Source organism: Phoca vitulina, unplaced genomic scaffold (genome assembly GCF_004348235.1).
Source record: "Phoca vitulina isolate PV1807 unplaced genomic scaffold, GSC_HSeal_1.0 scaffold20, whole genome shotgun sequence".
NCBI classification, from domain to species: Eukaryota; Metazoa; Chordata; class Mammalia; order Carnivora; family Phocidae; genus Phoca; species Phoca vitulina.
The window spans coordinates 9,721,429-9,737,670 of NW_022589723.1; the positions used below are offsets into that span (position 1 = coordinate 9,721,429).

The 16,242-nt window shown below is 39.3% G+C and overlaps 1 protein-coding gene across 1 annotated transcript in view; it reads right to left on the minus strand.

The window, feature by feature from the left end:
- INO80 (INO80 complex ATPase subunit) overlaps window positions 1-15,905 on the minus strand; it is a 132,518-nt gene extending 116,613 nt beyond the window's left edge. Inside the window, exon 1 of the mRNA XM_032418101.1 lies at window positions 15,885-15,905. The gene's annotated coding sequence lies outside the window, so the exon portion shown is untranslated. The remainder of the gene's footprint in view (window positions 1-15,884) is intronic.
- Between the last annotated feature and the right edge of the window lie 337 nt (window positions 15,906-16,242).

A 16,242-nucleotide genomic window follows, 5' to 3' on the forward strand; every position in this document is an offset into this window, starting at 1 on the left:
AAAGAAAGAAAGAAAGAAAGAAAGAAAGAAAGAAAGAAAGAAAGAAAACACTTTGCAATAAATTTAACCAAAGAACTGCAAGACATATATACTGAAAACAAGACATTATTGAAAAAAATTAAAGAACTACATAAATGAGAAGCCATTCTATGTTTCTTGGATCAAATGATTTAATATTCTGAAGAAGGTAATGGTATATAGATTAAATGTAACACCTATCAAAATTCAAGCTGGCTTTTTTTTTTACAGAAATAGACAAGCTGATCCTAAAATTCACATGGAAGGGCAAGGGCCCTAGGAGAGCCAAAACAATCTTGACAATGAAGAACAAAACTGGAGGACTCAAACTCCCAATTTCAAAACTTACTACACAGCTGCAGTAGTTAAGATGTGTGCTAGGACGTAAGGCTAGATACATAGATCAATGGAACAGAACTTAAGAGTCCAAACAATAAGCCCTTACCTTTAGAGTCAACTGATTACCAACAAGCCTGTAGAACAGCCTTCTCAACAAATGGTGCTGTGACAACTAGATAGTCACATGCAAAAAAATGAAGGTGGATCTCTTCTTTATACACAAAAATTAGCCGTAAAGAGATCACAGATGTAAATTTAAGAGCTAAAACTATAAAACTCTTAGAAGAAAACAGAGAGGTAAATCTTCATGACCTTGAATAAGGTAATGGTTTCTTAAGTATTATTATACCAATAGCAAAAACAACAAAAAGTTAAATAGATATATTGGACTTCATCAAAATTAACTTCAGTGCTATAAACAAAGCTATCAAGAAACTGAAAACCAACAACTGGGAGGAAAGATTTCCAAATCACCTATCGATAAGGTACTGATATCCCAAATGTATTTTTTTAAAACTCAATAATAAAATGGCAAGTAACCTCATTTTTAAATGGCCAAAGAATGTGAATAAACATTTCTCCAAGGAGATGAAAAGAATTTTTAATATCATTAGCCATAGGGAAATGTAAATCAAAAACACAGTGAGATAATGCTTAGCACTTACTAGTATGGATTTTAATAAAGATAAGAAGAGCTGACAAGGATGTGGAGAAATTGGAACCCTCCTATACTTCTGGCGGAAATGTAAAATGGTGTAGCCATTTTGGAAAAGTTTGGCAGTTCCTCAAAAGGTTAAACATAAAGTTACCATAGGTAATTTCTAGGTATACTATCCAAGACAAATGGAAATGTTAAGTCCACAAAAAAACTTAGACATGAATCTTCATAGCAACATTCACAATAGCCAAAAGGTGGAAACAACCTAAATGTCATCAAATGATGAATGGATAGAACGTGATATATGAACATAATGGAATATTTCTTGGCAACTAAAAGGGAACAAAATACTGATTGATGCTAACATGGATGAACCCTGAAAACATTATGCTAGGTAAATAAGCTACTCAACCAAGGTCTCATATTGTAAGATACCATTTATAAGAAATAACCAGAAAAAGGCAACTCCACAGTAGATCAGTGGTTGCATAGGGGCGGGGGGGGGGGGGGCAGACTGTGGCACTGCGCAGTGGCAGGATGCGTAGTGACTGCTAATAGGTAGGGGTTCCTTTTTGGGATGATGGAAATGTTTTAAACTTAGACTGTGGTGGTTGTTGTAACTCTGAATAGACTAAAAACAATGAATATACTAAAACCATATATACTTTACCTTTTTATTTATATTTTATTTATTTATTTATTTGCCAGAGAACGCAAGCAGGGGGACTGGCAGTCAGTGGGAGAGGGAGAAGCAGGCTCCCCTGCTGAACAGGGAGCCCAATGTGGGGCTCGATCCCACAACCCTGGGATCATGACCTGAGCCAAAGGCAGACACTTAACTGACTGAGCCACCCAGAGGCCCCAACCATATATACTTTAAATGGGTGAATTTTACAGACTTGGGATTGTATCTCAATAAACATGTTAAAAATGTTATTATTTCTGCACGGGACAAAACAATAAAGATAAAAAAAAAAGATGGTAAATTGTGAAAAATGTTTACAACAGTTTACCAATTTAAATGTCATACAAAGGGTTCTTACAAAATTTGAGCAGTAGTGTAAGACCTCTAAGAACAGAACGTGCCCAATAATTTTCTGTTTAAAGAGATTGTTACTATTATGTTAATTAATTGAATTTAAATTAAAGTGATTATGCTAATTGAATTTAAATTTTTAAAAAAGAAAAAAATAAAAAGATTGTTACTATTATCCCATTTACAGATGAGGAACCATGTTATTTACATATTTTAAGTAACTTGCTCAAGGTCATACAATTTAACAGGGAATGTGGATTTGAATCCAGACAATCTGACTCCCAAGCCCTCATCATTTTATTTTAAAGATTTTATTTATTTATTTTGAGAGAAAGCCAGAGAAATCACAAAGGGAGGGGGAGAGGGAGAGGGATAAGCAGACTTGCCACTGAGTGGAAAGCCCGATGCGGGGCTTGATCCCAGGACCCCGAGATCATGACCAGAGCTGAAGGCAGAAGCTTAACTGAATGAGCTAACCAGGCGCCCCTAAAGATTTTATTTATTTATTTGTCAGAGAGCGAGAGAGATCACAGAGGGAGAGAGAGAAGCGGACTTGCCACTGAGCGGAGGGAGAGCTCGCCCCAAGCCCTCATCTTTAACCATTACACTGTAAGACTAGAAAATCTCTAAAAAGTTACATCCCAAACAACTTATGGTGTTTGTTTCTGGGAATTGGACTAAGAGGGACCTCTATTTTCTATTTTTTAATTCCAGTATTTTGCAAAATTCTTACCATGTACTGCCTGAATTTTTTTCAAATGAAAAATTATGAACATTTTTAAATTGAGGTATAACTTATATATTGAAACAAATATTAAATATATAGTTTGATGAGTTTTGACATATGCATACACATATCTAATTTATATCCCTATCAAAATAAATAAGAATAGCTCACTACCCCAGAAAATTCTCTCAGGCTTGTGTTTCTTCCCAGTCAATTGTTCCTACCCTAGAGTCAATCACTGTCCTGAATTCGATCATCACAGATTGATTAATTTCTAGTAGGCTATAGATATTTAGAAAAAGGGAATCATATTGCACATACACTTTTGTGTCTGGATTCTTTTTTTTAAGCATGTTTTTGAGATTCATCCATATTACTGTATGCATCAGGAATTCACTACCTTTTGTTACTGAATCAGATTCCATTATAAGAATGAATATAACCAAGCGCCTGGGGGGCTCAGTTGTTAAGCTTCTGCCTTCGCCTCAGGTCATGGTCCCAGGGTCCAGGGATCGAGCCCCACGCTGGGCTCCCTGCTCAGCAAGAGACCTGCTTCTCCCTCTCCAACTCCCCCTGCTTGTGTTCCCTCTCTCGCTGTGTCTTTGTCAAATAAATAAAATAAATAAATCTTTAAAAAAAATAATGAATATAACCAGTTTATTTATTCACCTATTGATGGATATTTGGGTTTTCATTTCATTTTGGGTAAATTCCTGGGAATGGAACTGCTAGGCCACAGGTAGATATGTGTTTAACCTTATAACAAACCACCAAACAATTTTCCAAAACGGTTCTACTATTTTACATTCCCATCAACAATGAACAGCAGTTCTAGTTGCTTCTCATCTCTGCCAACACTTGGTGTTAAAATGGTATCTCACTGTGATCTTAATTTGTATATCCCTGATGACTGATGAGCACCTTTTCACACGCTTATTGGCCATTTATATAACTCCCTTTACGAAATACCTGTTAAAGTTTTTTGACCACATTTGAAAAAGCTGTAGTCTTTTTACAATTGAGTTATAGAAGTCCTTTAATATATTATAGATATAATTCCTTTGTCAGACATATGTTACTATTACTACATGTTCAGGACTGGAATACTCATTATTATTAAGATGTTAATTCTCTCCTATATAGCCTCTCTTATCTATAGATTTCCAATCCAATCCCAGAGGGTTTTTGAAGAAACTGACAAGCTCAGCCTAAAATTTATATGGAAAAGCAAAACAGTCCAAACAAGTTTGAAAAGGATGAGCAAGGGCGCCAGGGTGGCTCAGCTGGCTGAGCGACTGCCTTCGGCTCAGGTCATGATCCTGGAGTCCCGGGATCGAGTCCCACGTCGGGCTCCCTGCTCAGCGGGGGGTCTGCTTCTCCCTCTGACCCTCCCTCCTTTCATGTGCTCTCTCTCTCTCTCTCATTCTCTCTCTCAAGTAAATAAATAAAATCTTTAAAAAACAAAAAAAACAAAAAAAAAACCTAGGTCTTTCAACGTTATCTTCTTATCTGCTGTTTGGTAAATAAGGAATCACATGCAATACCAGAAGCAGCTGGAAGTCTTGGTACCAGAATACTTCCCTTTGGTTCACAGTGTGGATGCCTATACTAATAAGGCACAAAGTCTATGAAAACTGTTTTTCTTTGGTTTCCTTTTTTAAAAATCTCAATTAAAACTGACTAAATTAGCAAAATATCAAAAAATACAGGGGGGGGAAATAAATACCCAAAGAGAAAACATAATTCTGCACAGTATAAATATTGATAAGAAACTTAATGAAATTCTCATTTAAATCATTTTTTCCCTAACCAGTAAAAATTGTATGAATCCATTAAGTTGAAATAAGGGTTACAGGTGACTCTTTTGCCAAAATGAAACTATTAAAGTATCTTTCAGCAATTCTGTAAAAAATAATTGAGAAAAAAAGCTTTTCATGAATATTTTGAGGAAGAGTAACAGTAATTAGGTTTCATAGCGCATTCATTTCCTGCTCACCATATTACACAATTTAACAAAAAAATAAGCTCACTGGCTTAGCTGAAAAACATTCCTGCATTCACTAAAATGTTTTAGTGAAATGTTTCAGTTAATCTCAACCATTAAAAAAGCTTTCAAAGCCAGCCTCAGTTGAGAGCAGAAACTCTAGTATGGCATGATGGGAGAAGAAGACAAGGGACCTACATTGAATAAGAGCTCACTAGTGTGAGAGGCTTTTCTGTCCTATGTGCTTTCATAGTAATACTAGCCCGTTTAATCCTCACAATAATTCAAATCTTTTTCTCATTTTAGTTAAGCTAAATAATTTGCCCAAGCTAGAATTAGAACTCAGATCTATTGTTGGTGACACCAAATTCCCAATTCTTCACCACCAGACTGCTATAACAAAAACAAAGAAGCCTCATGACTTGGGTGACCACACCTCTTAGTTGGTTTGCCCAAGACCATATAAATTCACTGTCCTAAGCATAATTACTAGTAGTCCCTCACCCTTCACTTTCTTTTTTTTTTTTTTTTTAAAGATTTTATTTATTTATTTAAGACAGAGAGAATGAGAGAGAGAGAGCACATGAGAGGGGGGAGGGTCAGAGGGTGAAGCAGGCTCCCTGCCGAGCAGGGAGCCCGATGCGGGACTCGATCCAGGGACTCCAGGATCATGACCTGAGCCGAAGGCAGTCGCTTAACCAACTGAGCCACCCAGGCGCCCCCTCACCCTTCACTTTCAAAAGTATCCACAGTTGAACAATAAATTTTTGGTCAACCTGGCACATGGCAAATAAGTAAATAATCACAAAGCGCTGATTGCTGAACCAAAACTTTCCTTTCAGACCATCGAATATTCACTAAAAGGTTACTATATACCAGACACTGACTGAGGAAAAGACCTGGTCCTCAAGGAACAAGGGCTGACAGAGCCCTCTACAAGCAGGCCAGAAACAGTCTGCTCAAAGGAATCTCTATAATAGCATGGGTACAGTCTACCAAATTAACAAGCACAGAGTTTACCCAAAACACAAAGTTTCAGAAATAATAATACCTGTATTTTAAACAGAATGAAGAACTCCTGGCTAAAAAAGGATAGCTCTTTCATAAATTTCAAAAATGGCAAAGAAAATATTTTGGCCTACCTCAAAGGCATATCGTGAGGAAGAAAAAAATGCTTATCCACATTTTCCCTTCCCTACTGTTCATTAATTACACTGGACTATTATAGCAAAATGAAATATGTTACCAAAGATGAAAAAAATCAATTATAATGCATGTGCTCTCCTCTAGGAAAGTATCATTTCAACTTCCTAGAAGAGTATCTTCACCAAGATAGGAAACAAAAACATCTTATCAGAATAATAAAAGGAATAATCTTTACTACCACAACTGCCTCTCTGGAGCTCTGTAAGATACACTACAGACAGAACCTTTGGTCAAACAAGTTTAATCCTTATTTATTAAGCATTTAGGGTTTATATATTACTAAATCAAAAATCCAAAAGGGAGGAAGAACTGTTTCCTGAGGTATCTAATGGACCTTTCCACGTGGTAACTTAAAAAAAATATTGTTTTTAAGTTATGCTATGTTAGAGGTCCCTAGGTTATATTTTCTGAAGCCTTGCAGTGAAAAGCACCCATTTAATAACAATTTATCAAGTTAAAAATATGAAAACACAGCTGAAGATCTCCTACTGAAGAACCAGTTATTTCAAACAAATTTCACAGCTAGATCCATGAAAACGCTTACCTTTTCTAGGGAATGAGACATTTGAGAAAAAGATGCTCCCATAAAAAAGAGAAATTAAAGGACGAAACTCAGCAGCCCAGAAAACGTGAGCAACTCATTTCATTCCTCAACAAAGGGAAGATAACATTAGCTTGCTTAATAGTTACTTGTGAAAAAGAGAGATGCCTCACAAAGTGCTGGGAAATTTTAGCTATCAGTTCCATACAGTTAATCCTCCATTATTACATGAGTGATGGTGAAAGGTTATTATTGAGAATAAAAAGTGTATCCATAAACAGCCAATGTTCCAAAATTCACTTTTATATTTAGTTTTCCTATACTAAAAGGCAGTTTTCATTTTGAAAATGAACACATTAACAGAGAAGTTGTGTTGAATTGTGTTCCCCAAAGAAGCCTGAGAAATCAAAGTTCAGGTAATTCATCCCAGGGACAAACCATCTGTAAATAAGCACAAGTTGAACTGTATACTAAATGGATCTTGCTTTTCATTCATTAGACATTTCAGTCACTTAGATATGGAATGATTTTATTAACACTAAATATATTTTCTCTCATTCTCTTCATTATACAGTTGATACAGTCAATTAGAACAAGGCAGGTATGTGTATATCAAACTACCCTCAATGAACACTTGTTAAATTGAAGTTAGACTTTTTCCTCTGTTCAAGAAGTTTGGGGGTAGGGAGGGAGACTCCATTACAAACAATTCCAAGTGGGATTCCAAATTTTTTTATCTTGTTCTATCAAATACTACTGTAATAAGAAGGCTATATACATATTCTATTGAAAGCTATGTGCCAGGGACGCCTGGGTGGCTCAGTCAGTTAAGCATCTGCCTTCAGCTCAGGTCATGATCCCAGGGTCCTGGGATCGAGCCCCGCAGTGGGATCCTTGCTCAGTGGGGAGCCTGCTTCTCCCTCTCCCTCTAACCCCCTCCGGCTCATGCTCTCTATTAATAAATAAAATCTTTTTTTAAAAAAGCCACGTGCCAAACGTTTTATATGCATATGTGCCTTACATATGCATTAACTCATTTAATCCTTTTATGACCTAGGCACTATTATAACCTTCATTTTACAGATAAAGAAAGTGAGCTTCAGTAACCAGCCCAAGGTCACACAGCCAGAAGTGTGAGAGCCAGGTCTGAAATCCAAGAAGTCTGACTCCGAAGTCCCACACGCTTCAACCCCGGTATTGTCTGAATGACCTCAAGCAAACAAGTGGCTCCAGGACATAAAACTATGCTAATGCAGTATTCCAAACAGTATATTCATTTATTCAACCATTTATTTAGAGCATTTTAGAGTCAAAAATATTGATTTTATATTATGGGTTATAATCCAATGCTGCTTAGTTTATTTTGCTGCTCACAGCATTCCAGTTTTGGCCGCTGAGTGCACTTTTGGCTGGCTCCGGTGCTCCCCTGCCATACCGCCCTCATCACGGGGGTTGTTGTGTGTGGTGGCGGTGGGTGGTTGTTGTGAGAGCACTTCCTTACTTTCTGGTAGTATAAGATGTTCAGGCTCATCTTGTATATTTCCTGCCCAGTCCTAGAATCAGCTTCTCCAAGGAGCTCTGGATCCTTGTATTAAGTAATGGTATTGGAAACTAACATCTGGGTACTAGGTGTTGCTCCTTCCTGGGTTTCTTTTAACCTCAGTTGATACAGCACAGTGTGTGGGTATAAACCCAAGCACGTACACACGTATATAAGTATTTCAATATGCACCCATCTGTATTAAGCTAAACATGAGTTCATGCTCATGTTCTCAACTCTCATCTATTACCACATGAATCATTCCAGCCTCCTCTCCTTACTTATCTGTAAATTCACGCTCTAACAGTGAGAAGCCTGTCTCTTACTCTATTTACTAATTGTTCAATTGCAGTATACATATATAACAGTATCAAAATTAACCCGCACCTTCATGGGATACAACTTTATCAATTAGATTACAGTGCTTATGTGAAATTCCTTTTGTCTGAGATTCCAGTCATTTCCAAGGTTACTTAGGTCAGCACACCCCTTCTTCCCTTTTTAGTAGTTATTTCACACACTTTTAATACAATTAGATTCTCCTGTCACAGCCTGCATTCCTTCCTGGGACCTCTCCACCTCCTAAATGATTTTTGTTTAATTTGTACGTATTAAAGTTTACTTTGTGTTGTAAAGCGTTACGGGTTTCGAAAAATTCATAATGTCATATCCACCATTACGGTATCCAATAGAATAGTTTTATCAAGCAGTATTTTAACTAAATTACATGGTACTAGGAGCACCTGGTGGGCTCAGTCGATAGAACATGCCGTGAGTTGCAGCCTACTTAAAAAAATAATAGTAAATTACAAGGTACTACAATCCTCCATGGAAGCAACATGGTTGGGTAGAGAAGCTGAGTAAAGAGCTGTGACTTTAATGCTATCGACATGCCACACATAGACTTTAGGACTATCGGCTATCCTCTCAGGGTCCCAAGAGCCTCACTGCAAAATGAGGGGGTTCAATTAGATAATTATATATACAGCATTTATTAAACACTGTGTCAGGGATGGTGCTAAGCATTTAACATACATTATCTTATTCCTAACAACTATATGATGTAGATACTATTATCTCCATTTGAAAGATGACATTAAGGGGGCACCTGGGTGGCTCAGTTGGTTAAGTGTCTGCCTTCAGCTGGGGTCATGATCTCTGGATCCCGGGATCAAGCCCCGCATCAGGCTACCGGCTCAGTGAGGAGTCTGCTTCTCTCTCTCCCTCTCCCCTTCTGCCCATCCCCACCACTCATTCTCTCTCTCAAATAAATAAATAAAATCTCAAGAAAAAAAAAAATGACATTAAGGCTTCATACTAACTTGCGGAAGATCACCTAGCCAGGGAGTTGTAAAGACTCTAGAGCAGGAGTCAGGACAGTATGGCCTGCATGTCAAAGCCAGCCCACCACCCATTTTTGTATTCTTGATAGGTGAGAATGGTTTTTACATTTTTAAATAAGGGGGGGGGGAAGAGATCATATTTCATGACATGTGAAAATTATAAGAAATTAAAATTTCAGTGCCCATAAATAAAGTTTTATTGGAACATAGTCCCACTCATTCACTTACATATTGACTATGGCTGCTTTCACATTGTAGGAGGGCAGAGTTGAGTGGCTGCCACAGAGAAGGTGTGACCAGCAAAACATAGATTTATTATTTGACCACTTACAGGAAAACATTTCCAAGCCCTGCTCTAGAGCTTGGGTCTACTATTACATTCTAAGAATGACCCTAAAAAAGGCAAACTACTACTAACATTAGAATAACATCCAGGGGGGCGCCTGGGTGGCTCAGTCGTTAAGCTTCTGCCTTCGGCTCAGGTCATGGTCCCAGGGTCCTGGGATCGAGCCCCGCATCGGGCTCCTCGCTCTGTGGGAAGCCTGCTTCTCCCTCTCCCACTCCCCCTACTTATGTTCCCGCTCTCGCTGTATCTATCTCTGTCAAGTGAATAAATAAAATCTTTAAAAAAAAAAAAAAAAAAAAAAGAGAATAACATCCAGGACAGAAACATTTTAGTCACTGAACTAAATGTTGCAATACCACCTCTTTGAGTTATCTTAACTAGAAAGATATTTCTATTGACATCTAATAGATATTTCTAATAGATATTTCTATTGACATCAACACAAAGGTTAATGCACTGTAACTATCTTCTTTATTTGTATATTTTTCCCCACCTTATCTAAGAAAAAGATGAGATATTTTCTACTCAAAAAGGTTCTGATTTCAATACTTTATAAACTACAACTTTAAACTAATTAAACTGTCAAAATAAAATGGTACTCTTCATTATAGCTAAAGTTCTTGAGAGCACTATGTGCCAGAGACCATTCTAAGCAATTACTCATTTTTTCTCACAGTTATCCTCTACAAAGTAGGTAAATTATTCTCCTAATTTAATAGATGAAGAAATTGAAGCTTAAATAGCTTTCCAAAGGTCTGAAAGCTAGTAAGAGGGAGAGTTAAAATTCGAACCCAGGTAACCTGGCTCTAAGATCTAGAAAGGGCACAGCTATAATACACTGCCACTGGATTACAATGCTTCTGTTAACAAGGCAGATTAGGGCCTTTAAACAAATGAAAACAATGTCTCAATAATTTTTTTTAAAAAAGACTAAAAACTGGGGTGGCTCAGTCGGTTAAGTGTCTGCCTTTGGCTCAGGTCATGATCCCAGGGTCCTGGGACTGAGCCCCGCGTGGGGCTCCCTGCTCTGCAGGAAGCCTGCTTCTCCCTCTCTCACTCCCCCTGCTTGTGTTCCCTCTCTCGCTGTGTCTCTTTCTGTCAAATAAATGAATAAAATCTAAAGAAAAAAAAAAGACTAAAACCTAAGTGCTACTGGATGCCTGGGTGGCTCAGTCGGTTAAGTGTCTGCCTTCAGCTCAGGTCATGATCCCAGGGTCCTGGGATCGAGTCCCACATCCCCACACTGGGCTCCCTGCTCAGCAGGGAGCCTGCTTCTCCCTCTGCCTGCCGCTTCTCCCTCTGCCTGCTGCTCCCCCCTGCTTGTGTTCTCTCGCGTGCGTGCGCACTGACAAATAAATAAAAATCTTTAAAAAAAACAAAAAAACTAAGTACTACTAATTCATATCAGCAACTCAAAAGAATATTTAGGTTCATACTTCTCTATGGCACCTAGAGTTTGCATAACCCGTGTGTTTATCTTTGTAGAGCCCCTCTGTAGTTTCCATACATACACATACACCTGGATTAATTCACTTGTACATCCCCAGAGTCTACCACAGTCCCTTGATGCTCAACAAATTGTTGGGAGGGTCAAAAAGCACTCATTAGGTGTTCAGTAAGTATTTATTGAATGAACAAAGTAAGGAGTTTCATAAACCATTAGATACACGCATCATTAAATGGTTTGTTGACCTGAAATGAACTAGGACTGGATCACAAAAGTCTCTGGCTTTGTAACCCTTACATTGTGTCTGGTTTGTTCTTGAGCCTTAACCACCTTCTGTGCTAATAAGTTTCATAAACAAACCACTCATTATACACCTGTCAAACAATATTCATCTTTCAAGCTAGTTCTAATTTTCCAGGATTATAATTCATGTTTTTCCTAATTCAATTTAATCACAGTCCAACCCAGTCTTCATCATTCCATCATCGAGTCGAATTTCTTTATCTTCACGTGAAAGCCTTACCATTGCCTTCATCATTTATACTGCCATTTTCTGGAAACTTCCCTCCAGCTTAATTTATTCTTCCTTGAGGTGCAATAATTGGAATCCATTCTATAGTCTAAGAGTGGATGTGTTGTGGTTTTGTACCAAGATAATGCAGTCCATTTTTATATTTTCTTTTTCATACCTCTCCAGGGAATTACTAATATTTTATTGGCTTTCCAGCAACACTCAGGCAACTTTCTCAGGAATAAAGTGACCCAAACATTCTTTTTACCATATTGATGTTCACTAGCCATTTTTCTGTTCGTGCACAAAAATAAGAAAGATTTACCCACAGTTTATTCTACTTAGTTACTAACTTCTTACATAGAAGAGCTAGCTGTGACATGCAAACCTGATGGTATCTTATTTGTTCTTTTACAAAAAGTAAGAATAGTTTTAGTCCCATTACCAAAAGATGAACCCTATACTTGAATACCCTGAGTAGATCCTATATGCCATACAGGTTGTTTAACAAATAGTTTCCCTTCTCCCAAATCAAAACTAAATGTATGTCATGGTCTGTGGTTGTGTTTATTTCCTCAAAGACAAAAATAAACCAACATTCATCAATATGCTGGTCCTACAGTTAATATGTCATTTAATTTCAGAAGTGAAAATCATTATTCCCATTTTACACATAAGGAGAACTGAAACTCAAAGAAGTTGAGTAGCTTGGGGAACCGAGGTGGCTCAGTTGGTTAGGCGTCTGACTCTTGGTTTTAGCTCAGGTCATGATCTCATGGGTCCTGGCATCAAAGCCCTGTGTCAGACTCCATGCCAGCTTGAAGATTCTCTCCTCTGCCCTTCCCCTCACTCACATTCCCGAGTGTACACTCTCTCTAAAATAAATAAATAAATCTTTAAAAAAAAAAAAAAGTTGAGTAGCTTACCCAATGGGTAAGTGGGACTCAAACCCCAATCTTTTTTAGCCTAAAAACTATGTCTTTCCATTACACTACCAGGTTTCCCCTTACCTAAACTACCTCTTGCTCCTTCCGTAAGAAGTCATGTTCATGTTCTTGTGAACATGAATTTAAGACTCAATAGTCCTCCTCTTGTTAGAAAACCACTGGTTTGCCCCATATGAAATCACTTAGCTATGTGTCCATAAACTTGGATGGAAAAAAATTTCCATCCTTATTTTCACTAACTGGTAACTGAAGTTAGCATTTCCTTCAATTCTGAATGTAGGCAGCACAGCCCATCAATATTAGACTTTCACTAGTTATTTAATTCAGTAATAAAATTTCTTACATCATAAACTGTTTTCTAAATATGTGAACTATATTTTATACACTTAAATGTCATATTCTGAAAAGGCATTCACAAGCTTCTTTAGACTACAAAGGGGTCCAGGGCACATAAAAGACATTAAGAACCCTGCTCTACAGGGGTGCCTGGCTGGCTCAAGTTGGTAGAGCATGCGACCCTTGATCTCGGGGTTGTGAGTTCAAGCCCCATGCTGGGCATGGAGCCTACTTAACAAAAAAAAAAAAAAAAAAAAACCCTGCTTTATAGACCATCACACAGGCTATCTCAATTCCTGGTAGTGAAGGTTTATAAAAGCATGTCACACAGTTGATTCAGTGTCTTTTAGTCCATTAAAAATATGGATAGCATTTAGCCCCAACTGACTTTTTTTAGTATCTAACTTGTTAACTATTTACTATTACTAATCTCCTACTTCTGACCTAACATATATAGAAATCTCTCTTATGTACTTATTAAAGCCAGGCATTAAGCTTCGTGATCTTTTCAACCCTAAGCAAACCTACCACATTATGATTAGCAAGTGAATCCAACGCTCTATAGCTGAATTCCTAACTTAATGTACAGCCACAGTCTGAATGTTTGTGCTCCCCTCAATCATACGTTGAAATCCTAACTCCAAAGATGATGGTATTGTGGAACCAGGGCCCTCATGATTAGAATTAGTGTCCATAATAGGTGTTTAGTAAGTATTAGCAACTATGTTCTTCTCACCCTCTGCATGCTACAGCCTATCATATCAAAATGCTTATGCTTAAGATTCAGCTTTAAAACTTGTCATCAACTTCACTTATTTTCTCAAATTCCAAGTATCATATTAACCCTATCCCGTTCCAACAACTCAAAAATTCACTGCATCCCAGCATTTGTATTTTGTGTGAACTTGTATGTTGACATGTTAAATCCCCAAAGCAGTTTTAATCTGAAGGGCAGAGAGGTGTCTATTTTTCCCTCCCTAACCCTATGCCTACACAAGTAACAGCAGTCAAAAGCTGTTATGATACCATTCCTTCGTAATACTATGACAAATTCTTATTAAGTGAAGTTATAACACCATAGTTTATGGTCTGTTGCTTAGACTTAATCACATTTCCACCTTGATGTACTCAAAATGTGTTTATTAGTCATAAAGTTTTCTAATCACATTTGTGCTCCTTACAGTTATTTCCTATTAAAACACATGGATCTTTAAAAACTAGTTTGGATTCTTCTGAAACAAATTAAAGAGGAAAAGAACACAGTAAACTAAAATAACAGAATTTAACCCTAAATACACAAATTCATTTTATTATCTAGTAGGCATGTGACTTTTACCACATATAATAATCCCAAATTGTTGATTTAAAGGAAGAGCTTGAGAATTTCAAGCATAAAACACAAAGGGAACCGGAGTATTATTTAGCAACAAAAGGGAACAAAGTCCTGACACATGCTACAACATGGATGAACCTTGAGAGCATGTTAAGTGAAAGAAGCCAGTCACAAAAAGACACATATTGTATGATTCCCTTTGTACGGGAATATCCGGAATAGGCAAATCTACAGAAACAGAAAATAGATTAGTGGTTGCTAGGGGCCAGGGGAAGGGCTGATGGGAGAGTGACTGCTAAGGGGGCTTCTTTTTGGGGTGATGAATTACATAGTGGTGAAAGCTGTACAACTCTATGAGTATATTAAAAATCACAGAACTGTACATTTAAGTTTTTTTTTTTTTTTTGAAAGAGAGAATGAGATAGAGCATGAGGGGCGAAGGTCAGAGGGAGAAGCAGACTCCCTGCTGAGCAGGGAGCTCGATGTGGGACTCGATCCTGGGACTCCAGGATCATGACCTGAGCCAAAGGCAGTCGCTTAACCAACTGAGCCACCCAGGCGCCCGGAACTGTACATTTAAAAAGGGTGAGTCTTTTGGTATGTGAATTATATTGCAATAAAGTTGTTGCTTAAAAATAAATAAAACACAGCCACTAGCAAACCACAATGAAAATCACCTTGGGAAAGGAAATCATGAAAGTCACTGATTGGAAAGTAAGCTGGTTACCTGTGATTTTAGAGAAGTCAACCTACTAATTCCATCTCCAAATCCTACCAACAAGTACTCGAACATGAAACTAGACAGTGTACGAATCAAAGAATTCGGGCATAGTTAGCTGTAAACTAAAATAGAGTGCCTTCTTGGGCTCTATCACTCCTAAACTGTAGGGGGCTTTCACCCTAGCTGATTACGGAAGTAGTAGTTTTCATCAGCAAGCTCAAGAAGGAATGTCAAAATAGGATGACACTTGCCTAGACGTTCTACAAAAGCCTAAAAGACCATAATGGGTGTCCCCTACACACTCCTAAGTATGTGCACGTGTTAGGCTGTCCTCACCTAACACCAACAAGCAACATACACCATTTACCCATATCCCAACTTGCTCCCCGTAAACTGACATACTATCAAGCTCTTAGATCTCATTTGTTTAAGAAGACAGATAAAACCCTCACAGGGTTCCCACTCGAGCTCAACCAGCCCCCGCCCTGACCCACCCCACCCCCAAACCCACACACGTGTTAGCCCGACACCGCCCCACCGGGTCCCACGTGCACCTGGTCTAACACACTCCCCACGTGTGGGCGCCCCACGGGCTTCCTCGGCTATCTGAGGTCACCGCGTGACCCCGGGTCTCTAGAGGTATGAGAGGGGAAAGGACAAGGCCCAAGTCCCTGAGGTCCCAACCCTACGGGGAGTGTCCACACCCATCCTCCCCACTAACCCCAACAAATCCAAGGGCCGGGGGCGACGGCCCCTTTAAGACGCGGCCCAGTCGTCGCCCGCAGAGAGGGGCGCAACGGGGCCTACACAACCCCCCCCTCCGTTCGCCCGCCCACGTCTAGTCGCCTCACCTCGGGCCGCCGGGCCCCGCCGCCGCGGCGGCGGCGGAGGGGGGGCGGGGTGCGGGCGGGGTCCGAAGGGGGGGGTCGCCCCGCCGACGGTGGAGCCGCGGTTCGCTCTCTGAGGCCGGGGGACGGTGACTACGTTGGGCGTGGACGCTCCTAGCTCGCTCCCTCGGCGGCTCCTGGGACCCCAAGATGGCGGCGGCGCTGAGGCGGCTGCGGGCGCTGGGCCGGCGGCGGCGGCGGCCACTTTCACTCACTGAGAGGAGCGGAGCAGGGACACGGGGAGCCATGGCGGGGGGGAGGAGAGGCGCCATAGCCAGGCCAGAACAATCGAGCCGCTACTCAGCTACCTTACCCCCGCCCC